Source organism: Eulemur rufifrons, chromosome 24 (genome assembly GCF_041146395.1).
Source record: "Eulemur rufifrons isolate Redbay chromosome 24, OSU_ERuf_1, whole genome shotgun sequence".
In the NCBI taxonomy this organism is placed as follows: Eukaryota; Metazoa; Chordata; class Mammalia; order Primates; family Lemuridae; genus Eulemur; species Eulemur rufifrons.
Genome location: NC_091006.1, coordinates 33,507,485 through 33,520,728, shown reverse-complemented (window position 1 = coordinate 33,520,728; position 13,244 = coordinate 33,507,485). Strand labels below are relative to the sequence as shown.

At 39.2% G+C, this 13,244-nt stretch overlaps 1 protein-coding gene across 1 annotated transcript in view; it reads right to left on the bottom strand.

The window, feature by feature from the left end:
• The window catches only part of FRYL (FRY like transcription coactivator), a 211,089-nt gene that overhangs the window by 170,631 nt on the left and 27,214 nt on the right, over window positions 1-13,244 (bottom strand). Inside the window, exon 2 of the mRNA XM_069458471.1 lies at window positions 9,563-9,737. The gene's annotated coding sequence lies outside the window, so the exon portion shown is untranslated. The remainder of the gene's footprint in view (window positions 1-9,562; window positions 9,738-13,244) is intronic.

Sequence of the window (13,244 nt, the reverse complement as noted above, 5' to 3'; positions counted from 1 at the left end):
TGCGCAACATAGCAAGACCCCCCCATCTCTACAAAAAAAAAAAATAAATAAAATACTATAATGTATTTTAACAGGCGCCAATTTTAAATTTCCAGCTCTCATTTACATTTCTCACCTTTCCTTGGATTTCTAAATGTTAATTGCATACTAACTAAAATGAAGCATGCTTTTTAAAGCTTCATGGGTGACATACAGAAATAAATGAAAGAGAGAATGTGCATTGGTGGAGAAGAAATAAGAATGGGAATGGTGAGGATGGCACAGAATGGAAATAGAGTCTCCAGAGACTTTTCATGAAGGAATTGTTAGAAATAAAGTTGAAAGACATCGTCGAGCCAGTTGCTGTTGAGGAGTTGCCACAAGACCCAGGGAGCCCTGCGTTTAACATTCGCTGAGGTCAGTCTGAGCTGCCAGCACCGCCACCAAGCAGCATTGCACACGGACACAACCACCACCACCACCATCAGGGGGTTTACAGACAAGCTGGAGGAGAGATGTGTGACAATGCGTTTCAGGTGCTCTGAGAGAAGTTCCCCGAGTGTGTCCAAGCTGCAGTTAGGTACAAAGGAGACACTCGTCAACGTGAGTGGCAGAGGGCTCAGGAAGAGGTGACAGCCTCCGATCCCACATACTGACTGGAACGACAGTCTGCAACTGCACAAACGGCTTCCTGCCTCTCTCTGAGGAGCTGGCTGGCTGGTATTTTTTAAAAGCCATGTAAGTAGCATAATCAGGCTTAATAAACAAGACAATTGGGCCGTCAGCCCCCACGCTGTAACTTCCAAAGCTGGGTGCTGTCGGATACGCTTTGAGCTATGCAAGCGCTCCTGGCCCTGTCCCAAAGGGTGCTATCTCGGTGTTGCCTCTCCTCCCCCATGTTTATGAAAGAAAATACTGTGTTGGATGAGATTCATGTTGATTGACATCCCCTCTCTGGAAATGTATGAAGGATAATAAGCAATTTACTCAGATCAACATCCTCTGTATAGAAAATAACACATTCCAAAGTTAGTAACAAAACAACATTCCAGATCAGTTTGGTCACTATGGATGACCATATAGAACATGCCACAAAGCCTAATCCCTCACGTTCCAGTGCATACCCAGTAACTCCGAAAAACCTTGCATACAAAAGTCAATGAGCCCCACCCCCACACCACCCCACAAACAGCCTTTATTCTTCACCATGATGAAGTCAGTCTAAACAGATAACAAATATAGGAGGGTAGCATTCGGAATTGGTTCACTGCACCCTAAGAAATGCTGCCCTAGAAATCCAAATTAATTAAATACCCAATAACAACAATAACCACCACTAAGTACTGAGGGCCTACTATGTGTGACTGGCTAAACACATCATTTCATTTTAACCCAAACACACCCATAATTGCTAGCTAGAACTGTTCAACTTCACAAATATGGAAAACGACAAAACTAGTTTTTGAGAAATCATAGTATGACTAACAAATCAGAGATGCTTATTTGAAGACTAAATTCAATCCTCTTTTGTTAATTTCTTGCCGTTAAATGAAAGTCCAATGAACAACTTCAGAAAGGAAAGTGACAGTCTCCTATTTTGGCCAAGACTCTTAAAATAATCTTTAACCTAAAATATATGCTTCCCAAAGACAGATGCTAACAGTTTAAACACAGTGATAATTCAATCAGCTACAGAATTCTGGGTCACCAATTGCTACATTACAGGGAAAACCTGACAAAGCACACAAGGGATCGATTGTCCTATCTGTGGTTTCAAAGGAAAATTCCCTCCACTCCACTTAAATCATCCTTTTTCTCCTGGGTCCTCACATGCCTCTTTTCTTTTTCCTGCTCTATTCTGAGAGAAGATTTGGCCCCTGGCTCAGTTTAGTGAAGTTAAAGTTTATCTGAACAGTATCTTTTCAATGTTGTCTCTGGATGCACTTCCCAATCTAGGCCACGCCACTCTTCTTGTTAAGAATTTTTAGTATACATTTAAATCATTAAGGCTAGATGTAAACCTTAACTGGAAGATTTATTAGAGTAAAACAAAACGCAAAAAAAAAAAAAAAAAAAAAAAAAAAAAAAAAAAATTTTTTTTTTTTCCTACAAACCTAACACCAGGTACAGTATGATTAATGAACGGAGCCCAGCCAGCTATGTATCGTGCACTGCACCAGGCAGGGAGGGACACAAATGACAAATACATGCCGTCTGCGACCAGAAGAATTCGTAACATGTTGCCACTCATTCAGCTACGGGACCATCCCGCCTACACCGTCCTAGGAGAGGGTGCATAAAGTTCCAACATGGTACCAATGCAGTTATAAAAAAAGAAAAGAAAGAAAGAGAGAGAGATTATCTTTTAATATATCAGGCTTCTGAAATAATGCCATGATTATATTTGAAGCTGTAATACTGATGCAGGACTTAAAAGGAGAGACAAAAGGAGATGTGGAGAGGGCAAAGTGAGAAACCGAGTCCTGCCTCCTGCCTCATCAGTTTCTCACCATCATTACTAGTTACACAAATCCTATGTGAAACGCAATATCTCACTTACGACAATTCTGTCTGTGAAGCCTTTCATAAACCTGTCAAACCGAGAGCTACATGGCTTTTATAGACTCTGTTTTCAAAATAAAAACTTTCATTACTCCAAACTAAATACATTCTGATCGAAGATCACCAGACCAAGATAACTTATGTGATTCCTACTATAAGCACCTGCCTTAGTGAATGTTTCACAGTAATTTTTTTAACCTTAAAATCACATTCCAGAAACTAAGACTCAATGTCCTAATTTAATCTTAAGCAAACTCATTTAGAATTGCCAGTAAGACATTTTTACCTTAAAATAATACAACCAAAATACTTTTCATTAGTTAATATTGTTGAAACACCAAAAATATGCAACATACTTTAGGAAATTTACTTTTGAAATAGGCTTAAAAAAAGGTTTAGTCTCTACCACATTTCAGATGACAAAAATAAGTTCCATTCAGCATGGAACCAAAATTATTATAGTCACCCAACCCTTTCATTTTGGGCACGGTGGCTCACGTCTGTATTCCTAACACTCTGGGAGGCCGAGGCAAGAGGATTGCTTGTGGTCAGGAGTTCGAGACTAGCCCGAGCTACAGCAAGACCCCGTCTCTACAAAAAATAGAAAAACTAGCCGGGTGTGGTGGCACCTACCTGTAGTCCCAGCTACTCAGGAGGCTGAGGCAGGAGAATCACCTGAGCTCATGAGTTTGAGGTTGCTGTGAGCTATGATGATGCCCCTGCACTGTAGCTGGGGCAATAGAGCAAGACTGTGTCTCAAAAACAAAAATATGTATTAGGAGACAAAAACAGTCATTTAATTCAAGGTGATCCAAACAGACTAAAAGTTTGATTAATATCTGAAAAGTCACATGTCAAACACATCTATAAAGACCTCATCTTTGTTATAATTTCAGAGAAATGACCTCGTGAGAAGGCAGCACACAGTATGTAATAGAGTCACGCAATACTAAACTACGGTAACTTAGACAAAGTGACTGAAACTCATTCATAGAAAGAAATGGAGAGAAGAAAGGAGAGAGGGAAGGAGGGATGAAAGAAAGAAAAAAGAGGGAAACCTATAAGGATGAGAAAAAGACAGTACATAACATCATTTTGCAAGTTGTAGGCAGTAAATGATAGTATCCTTCTCTTCACAAAAGCAGCACACTTGCTGGCCCTAATATACTAACAAAATCAAGTATGAGAATCACGTATACTAATCATTGTCAATATGAAGACTATTATATTTAACCTACATGCTAAGAAGTTAGCCAAGTGGACAATTAGTCCACAAGATATTTCAGGTAAAAGCAGAGATGCATTTAAATACGCTACATAGTCATGATTTTATTGGCCTTTCTCAACCACCATGGTAATCAAATATTCATATGCCAGTACCCCTGCTAAGTCATAAGAACTCTGAAATAGCCATATAAACATATTTTTTGTCAAACAAGTATACAGAGTATAAGTATTATTGGATGTGCATTGAACTGTAAAGACTGCTTCAAAAGGCAAGTAAGATTTTTCTATCTCTAAATGAGGTCACTCCTTGAAGTTTTCATACAAAATTTTTGTAAAGCTGTACATGAGACTTGCTTCTTTTATAAGAGGTTTCAATGAGTGGTCCACCACATGGAAGGCTCCCTAACCTGTATGATTCAACAAATATCTATCGAGTCCTATCAGCTATGAAAATGAAAAAATACACGATTTTTTGCACTCCAAACACATGAATATTTCTAGTATGACACAGACTATGATAAATCCTAGAACTGACATAACAGCAAAGGAAAATAGAGTATGTAAGTTAAAAAAAAAAAAAAAAAAAACCACATCCATCTGACCGAGGGGCTCTACAGACCAGCAGAACAGTTGCAGGGTGCAGGGAAGGGAGGCGGAGACGTCATGATGGAAGACGAGGTAAGAAAAGAGGAAGGAAAGTATCGGCCTTGGCTGCCTAAAAGAAAGGAGTCTCGGGAGAGTAGATCTTTAAGCCTAAAGAAAATAACAACAGAGACTTCAGTTCCAGGTGGGATCTCATTCTTCCGCAATGAGGGAGCCCCCGTGAGCTTCTGAGGAAGGAGGCGATATGAACAAACTGTCGATTTCCCAAAGTTATCTTCCGAAGCAGAATGGATGGGGAACGAGAACTAAAATAGGGCGGGACCAATTTTTAAAAACCGATGCCAGCAGTCAAGAGAGATCTTTCTGAAGTAGGGCAGTGGCTATAAAAATATGGAGCAAACGAACAAAGCTTTGAAGTAGAACCGAGAGTATCTGCAACTGAACAATAGGCTCCATCACCTTCCAGAATCACCGCGACAGTCTGCTAACCAGCCGCCGGCCAATGCCAAACTGCTCTTTTCAGTTCCTAGAAGTTCAACTGCTTTCCTGCCTCAGGATCCTTCCACATACTGTTTTCTGGGTCTGGAAACTGGCACCCTGATTGTTTTCACCAGGCTAATCCTAACCATCCTTCAGATCTTGGTTTAAGTGCCATTTTCTCAGAGAGGCAACTCATAACCTCTCCAATCTAATAACATGTCCCAATCCTTAAATTCTCTCTTGGAATACTTAACCACACGTTTAGACGTGTGTGTGTCTGTGTGTGTGTGTGTGTGTGTGTGTGTGTGTTTAATATCCACTCCCCCATTATGGGCTTATGACCATTTGTTACCTAGCGCCAGCCCAGTACTGGAAACCTGGTAGATGCTCAACAAATACTTGCTGAATTAAAAATAAAAAAAGCCACAAAAGGTCACTTCGTTTTCTCAACTGGGGAAATGGCAATGCCATTATTACATGATAAAGGGAAAACAAGAACATCGGGTTTGTGAATAAAGTTAAATTCTATCTGAAGCATGTTTAATTTGAAGGAACAGTGGAATAGGTCTGAGAAGTGTAAGTGGAATCAAATATTCAATGATCACTTAGACAGAAGAATAAATGTAACATTAATGGAAAAGGATGGGAAGAAAATGAACCAGGTTGAAAGCAGATTACAGAATACCTCTATTTAACTGTCAGGAAGAAGAAAACAAACAAAAAAAGATTGATACTTCTAATGTACAAAGAGTTTATAAAATTTAACACCAATAAACTTAGAGAAAAGGGGGCTAAGGAAGTGGGCAGTTAACAGAAAAATAAATGCAAATGCCTTTTTACCATATTATTACAAAAGATACTCAATGTCACTCAGAATAAGAGGTGAAAATTAACACTACAATGAGATTCTGTTTAGCAAAAATGCCCAAAAGTTTGACAAAATATTCTGTTGATAATGTTATGTATGGACAAACAGACACTCCTACATTACTGATGGGAACACAGAGAAGTACAATTCTTATGAGGACAAATCTGGAAATACCTAGTAAACTTGCATACTCTTTTACCCTTTGACCCTGCAATTCCACTTCTAGGAACCTGTCCCAAATATGCAATGACAAAATATGAAAAGATGTACGTATCCACACGGTTATTCATTGCAGTACTTTTTATATCAACAAAAGATGAGAAGCAATCCAAGTCCCCATCAATTGGAAACTGGGCAAAGAAACTATGGCACATTCACGCAATGGGATCTATACCTATAAAAAGGAATTCGTAATACACCGCTAAGGAGGGATCACCAGAATATATCGAGTGAAAAAGGCAAGGCACATAGTATTCATCATTTATATAAGAAAGGGGGGACATGAATAGATAGCCTGCTTATATTTAAAAAAGAAAAAACAGAAAAACTGAAGTTTTTTTAGAGTATGATTATTTATAAGGGGAGGGAGAAAACAGAGATAGAAGCTAGAATCCTACGAACATATCTTGTTTTGTGGATTTGACTTTGGAACCATGAAACTGTTATACGTGACTATAAAACAAAATCACATTTTAGAACAGTCATTAAAATATCAAAAATAAAATAAATGAACTTAAATGTATAACCAACTGGCAGCATAACTAAACAGAGAATAACTGTTAAGAATGACTTAAATCATGTTGTATGTCTGCAAGGGGACCCAATGATCCCCACCCTCCTGGTATTCACACCCTTATATAATCACCTCCCCTTGGCTAGGGGCACCCAGCTAAGCTGCATCCCAAAGAAACTGACCCACAGCAACTGTGAGATCATAATGTTCACTGTGTTAAGCCATAGATAACTAATACACACAGTACTTCGAGGAAACATTGTTAGGGAAAATGCACTAAATCCAAAAAAGAATAGCAAATTCTATTCGTGAGTGTATGTCCAACAGAAAAAAAGTGCATGTATCTACCAAAAGACACCTAAGAAAGAGTCCACAGTAGCCCCCAAACTGGAAGCAACTCCAATATTCATCAACCAGAGAATGGATAAATACATGGTGGTATTTCACACACGGGAACACTACACAACAATGAAAAAAAAAAAAAACTGTTTCATATAACATGGGTGAAGCTCACAGACATAATATTAAGCAAAAAAAAAAAAAAAAAAAAGCCAGAGACAAAACTTTTGTTGGTGGTATTGCTGTTCCGATATTGTCATGTGTATGATGGGGATATTATAAACAAAAACTTATTTAATGTTCTAATTATATTATTCCCGGTGTCATTAAGAACCAGGATTCTTAACTGAGAAACATATGGGTGTCAAAAAAGATTAAGTAAAAGTCTTGTAGTGCTGAAACTGAATTGTAAGTATCAGTATGAACTCATGAGGTACTCTATCTTTCAACAAAAATTTTTTTCTAGGGCTGACTACTAAAAAGACCTAGAAACAATGATAGATCCATTAGCAACACGAACCCTTGGAGTCCAGACTGTAGTCTTGACATTCCATTCCCCAAAAAAGGAATCTAGTCTCCTTGGAGAAACTGCTGATCCCAGGTGCAGGGAGGAAATGTCCAGTGTGCCCGGAACTCCTCCTCATACCAGATAACCAAGCAGTTATCAAAGAAGCTGTTCTACTAGGCAACAAATACATGCCCAGTTTCTCTTTATCGAATGGCCAGCTAATAAAAAGAAATCACAGTATTAAAATATCACTACTTTGCAACTTCTAATGACCCACAGCAGGGGGTCCACCACCTGTATATACAAACAAAGTTTTTCTGAAACACAGCCATGCCCATTCATTTATGTTTGTCTATGGCTGCTTTCCCTTTATTTATTTACATTGCAGACTTCCTGGTGAACTAATGCTGGTTTATTAACCGGTTTCAGCTACCCGCCAAAGAATCACACCCATCTCCCAAACGTGTTTCAGAAGTATCTGCCTTTTTATAAAGGGTCCAGAATCAGAACCACTGGTCTAAGTGGTAGTGACTTTGAGAAATTACCAAGGTGAAAATAACGGATGCTAGACAGGTCGAGGAAACATACTGAAAGCCCTTAACATGAGACAGAAGTGGACAGAAAAAGAACATCTGAGTCAAATGAAGGAAGGTCCTGGAGGAGAGGAAGAAAAGAATGTGGAAAAAAAAAAGGCATAAAAGACATCAACTTCAAAACAGAAGGATTAACTTAAAAATGTTCTGACAGTGAAGAAATTATTCATGCCCCACCATTCAACAAAAATAGACCAAAAGTGTCTCTACCAGTCAGGTTAGGAAAGAAAACATATTCAAAAAAAAACAAAAAACAGAACAACACAACACAACTTGTTCATTACAGTCATAACATGTTAGGTGTATGAAAGCACCAAAACAAGCTTACAAACCATTTAGTCTGATTCACTCATTTCCTAGGTGACAAAACCGAGGTCTATTAAGGCTAATTAAATGGCAATCAAAAATACTATGCAATTAGAACTAGAGCTAAAATGTACCCTGTTTTTCACTTTACCTCCCTGCCTTTCACCTTCATCTCACACCATGGTTTTCCATTTGGTGACTTACTTCTTTATTACATTGTCATTCTATGTTTTAATTCTATGTTTTAATTCATATGTCATTCAAATGTCATTCTATGTTTTAATTCATAAAATAGTAGGCATTTGGTAAATATTTGTTGACTGGCTCAAAATGAGCCTACTTCAATCATAAAGGTCTCTCATTTCAACAGCTTGTTCTGCTCAATATTACTCCTCTACCTCCCACCAAAATGTGCTCTGAGTAAATCTCAGAGATGTCCAGAAAACTTGTTGGCTTACTGGCATCTGTGCTTCCAAAAAAATGTTAGGATATGAAAAGGCACACACAGTACCAAGCTATAAAAAGAGCTAACATCGCACACCTCTCTCATCATTGCCATAAGGCTATACATACGTTGAGCCAGGCTCACATCTATAATCCCAGCACTTTGGGAGGCTGAGGCAGGAGGACTGCTTGAGCCCAGGAATTCAAGACTAGTCTAGACAACATAACAGGCCCGTGTGTCTACACAAAATTTAAAAAATTAGCTGGGTGTGGTGACATGCACCTGTAGTCCCAGCTACTCGGGAGGCTGAAATGGGAAGATCACTTGAGCCCAGGAGTGAGGCTGCAGTGAGCTATGATTGTGCCATTGCACGCAGCCTGGAAAACAGAGCAAGACCCTGTCTCTCCAAAAAAAAAAAAAAAATATATATATATACACACACACACACACACACACACACACATATATATATACACATAATTTGCAATTGCCAGGAAGAGGATGTCCTTGATTTAATGGGCTCAAACTCCCTAAAAATAGGGAAAGACAGTAAGTAACAGAATAAACTACCCCAGCCTTACAATAAGGGATTACAGAGTACTTAAACACATAAAGTGCACACACATCAAATTGTTCAGATATTTTTATATTTATTCTTTATAAGTATTGCATGTTCTGATGCACCCAGAATGAAATATATAAAGAATGTTTTTTTTAAATAAAGAATGTATTGAAGTCTCCAAAAGCCTGATTTTACTACTACTTTTACATGTAATTTAGAAAAAAATGAGCAAAAAAAAAGGGGGGGGGGGCAAGACTAACTCATATACAAAAAGAGAAAGGCCATCCAAATAACAACTGCTTTACAAATCTCTATGATTCTATTATTCTTTTTTTTAAAAAATGTACATACCCTTACCACTTAGAAATGGTTGTTGAGGCACAGAGTTTGTAGAAAAGACACCAAATTTGGAAAGGATCCATCTAGAAGCTTTTTCAACCTGGAGCCTGTACTTTGCAGGCACTCGAGTGGGCAGCCGGGCGCAGAGCAGTGGTGAGTCACTGGTGTGAAGCAGAATGTGGAATGTGACAGGCTGGAAGATACAAAATAAGGAAATAGGGTTGGTTATTAAGTAAGAGCCATGTTTAAAATAAAAGTTGGTAACATTTGAGCAGCTTCCGTATAATATACCCCTAAGGAAAGGTCTGGCAGTTCCGGAAAGGTTAAATACGACCCGGCAATTCTACTCCCAGGTAGACACCCAAGAGAAATGAAAACATACATCACACAAAAATAGGTACACAAACGTTCCCAGTAGCATTATTTGTAACAGCCAAATGGAGGAAACAACCCAAACGTTATCAGTGGATGAGTGGACAAACAAAACATGACAGATCCATCCCACGGAGTATCATCCTGCTGTAAAGAGGAATAGAGCACTAACGCTCGCCACGGCATGGATGAATCATAAAAATATTAAGCCAAGTGAAAGATGCCATTCAAAAAAGGCCACGCACGATGCGATTCCAATCACATGACATGTTCAGAATAGACAAACCCATACAAAGAGAAAACAGATGATTGGTCGCCTAAGGCCAGAAGAGAAAAGATAGGCAGGGACTGCTCACGGGTGCAGGGTTTCGTCTCGAAGGTGATGCGAATGTTCTACAGATTGGTTGTGGGGATGGTTGCCCAATTCTGTGAATATATAAAAACGTCAAACTGTACATTTGCCATTGATTTGCATGGTATGTGAATTGTATCTCGATAAAGGTGATACTTTAAAAAAAAAAATCTACAGTCTGTAACTTCCTCCCCACTCACCAATGTTTGATGTATTATTCCCTGTCACCTTACAATTCCACATACTGGGAAAACCCTTGGATTCAAAGGTAAAACCAGATTCTTGCCAATCCTAAAACCATGAACAAGCTACAACTTCTGAGTTCCGATTCCTCAGGGGGAAGGAGTCCTTTCTGCTAGGCTACCTCACCTTCCTATCGACAGTAGAGCTGCATGCCTATCAGGAGTAATTTGCGTTTGTTCCAAAAATTTGTTTATGTCAGTTGTATTTATAATACTGTAATTATGTAGTTTAGTTAAATATTACATCAAAAATATAACTGCAGCCGGGTGCGGTGGCTCACGCCTATAATCCTAGCATTCTGGGGGGCCAAGGTGGGAGGATTGCTTGAGGCCAGGAGTTCTCCACCAACCTGAGCAATAGTGAGACTCTGTCTCTACAAAAAAATTAGCTGGGCATGGTGGCGCATGCCTGTAGTCCAAGCTACTTGGAAGGCTGAGGCAGGAGGATCTCTTGAGCCCACGAGTTGGAGGTTGCTGTGAGCTATGATGATGCCACTACACTCTAGCCAGGGCGACAGAGCAAAACTCCGTCTCAAAAAAATATATATATATACATGTATATATATATACACACACTACAAAAATAAAATGCTTTATCTCTAAACATTAAATTATACAATTTAATAAAGACAAGTCATTTTAAAAACATTCTAACGAAAACACTTTGGCTGTACATCAAAACACCGATGTACTTACTATAAGCATTTACACACTTATCAATCATAGAATATTAGTATATATCTTTCCTCCTCATTTTAAACAAATTTTCTACTTAACAAACCCAACTGCTGCTATACTATGCAGCCAATGTTGCATAAGAGAGCTTCTGCTCTACATAAGTTATTTGTATAAAACACTAACATAAGTACATTACTAGTATTCTCTGTCACACTACAGACCCTGCCGAGTTCCCTCTCACAGAGGCTGAAACTTGTCTACTCTTCAAACTCCCAGGCCCACTACAGTCCCACACTCTCCATGGACACCCTCATCCCTTCAACGGAAAAAGGGTGCCGAATGTCAACCCTTCAAATTCAGTTCAAGACTAAGCCCTTCCTCTGCTCTTAGGCCTATGTGTGAAGGCCTTTTTCACACACCTCTAAGAATCCTCCCTTTTCAAAGCCAAACCTACATCTGACCTATATATTCAGGTGACCAATAAGCTCCACATCCCCAAAAAAAACTTACTCGATTTTCTTTTTTTTTTTTTTTTTTTACTCTCAACTTACTCTTCAACTGCCAGTCATTTGCACCCTGACCCCAACCACTTCCTGATGACTGCAAGAGATTCTAAGTGGTCATTCTAACTGGCCTCTGACCTCCCCTCCCCTCCCCTCCATGCATCTCAGATGTTGCTTCGTAACATACAACTCTCATCACAAAAGCCCCTGGCTTGGTAATTCAATGGTGCCCCCAATGCCTACAGAATACAGTCCAAGAATTCATTACCCTTAGAGTCAAGATTTTGAAGGAAGAAACTAAACTGCTAGCCCATCTCCCTCATGTTACCCAGACTTCAATCAGGCTGAACTCTCTGCTCTGTGCAAATACATCCCATTCTTTCCTACACTCGGATCTAACGCACACTTTCTTCCATCCGGAATGCCTTCCCTTCCTTTCTATGTATTGATATTCCTCTAAAATCATTTTTAAAGGAGAAAATCACTTATCCACTCACAGCCTCAGGTTTCTTAACTGTAAAGTGAGAACAATACTTTCAAGGCTGTTTTGTAAAGATTATAAAGTATTGTTAGTATCCTAAGTATTGTTAAGTGTTAAATTAGAAGAACAGCGGGCAGGTATCACGCAACAAACGCTGTTTCCCTTGTTCACACAACACAATGAACACCCAATAAACAATTTCTAAGTTGACAAAACAATAGAAAGTGTCTTTTCCAGCCACACTGTGCTCTTTGCTCTATAATCGACAGTTTAAGGTTTGACATCTTTGGAAGTTAAGATGATAAAAATTTCCAACAGAGTTTTCATTTAATGGGCATCGCACATAAATTCCCATAAAATACAAGAACAACTTCAGAGATTCATGATGTAAGAACCACCACCCACTATTTCATGATTTAGTCAAGAACAACTTGATCCACTAACATCTACCAAAATGGCGGAAACTCACCAAAATAGTTTTATCATTTACCTTTTTTTTTTTTAATTATAGTAAAACACTATAATTGTAGCATGTAATCTACCATCGTAACCATTTTTAAGGACACTCACACTGTTAGCGGCCACCAGCACCCCCATCTCCACGTCTCTTTATCTTGCAACACTGAATCCCTGCAACCATCATGGTCACTGTCCCAGCCTCCCAACCACCTTGCCACCCCTGTCTCTACAAGCCTGGCTGCTCGAGACACCTTATGTAAGGGGAATCATACAGTGTTTGCTCTTTTGTGGCTTATTTCACTAAGCATGATGCCCTCGAGGTTCACCTATGTTGTTATTTTTCAGTGAGAACTTCAGAACCACACAGGGACATGGTTCGGACATAGTCTAGCTGAGGTGTGTTATGTGACACCACATCACAGATTTGGATGACTCAAATCACAGAAGGAAAGGGAAAAGGAGAATAACACGGAGGTGTGATGCCAGGTATTCTGCTACGTGCATTTCGCACGCAACTCAACTAAGTCCAGACTCTAAGGAGGTAGGTTATCCTCATTCCCAACTGATAAACGAGAAAAGAGAGGCTCAGAAGACCGCTTCGTATCGAGTGGGC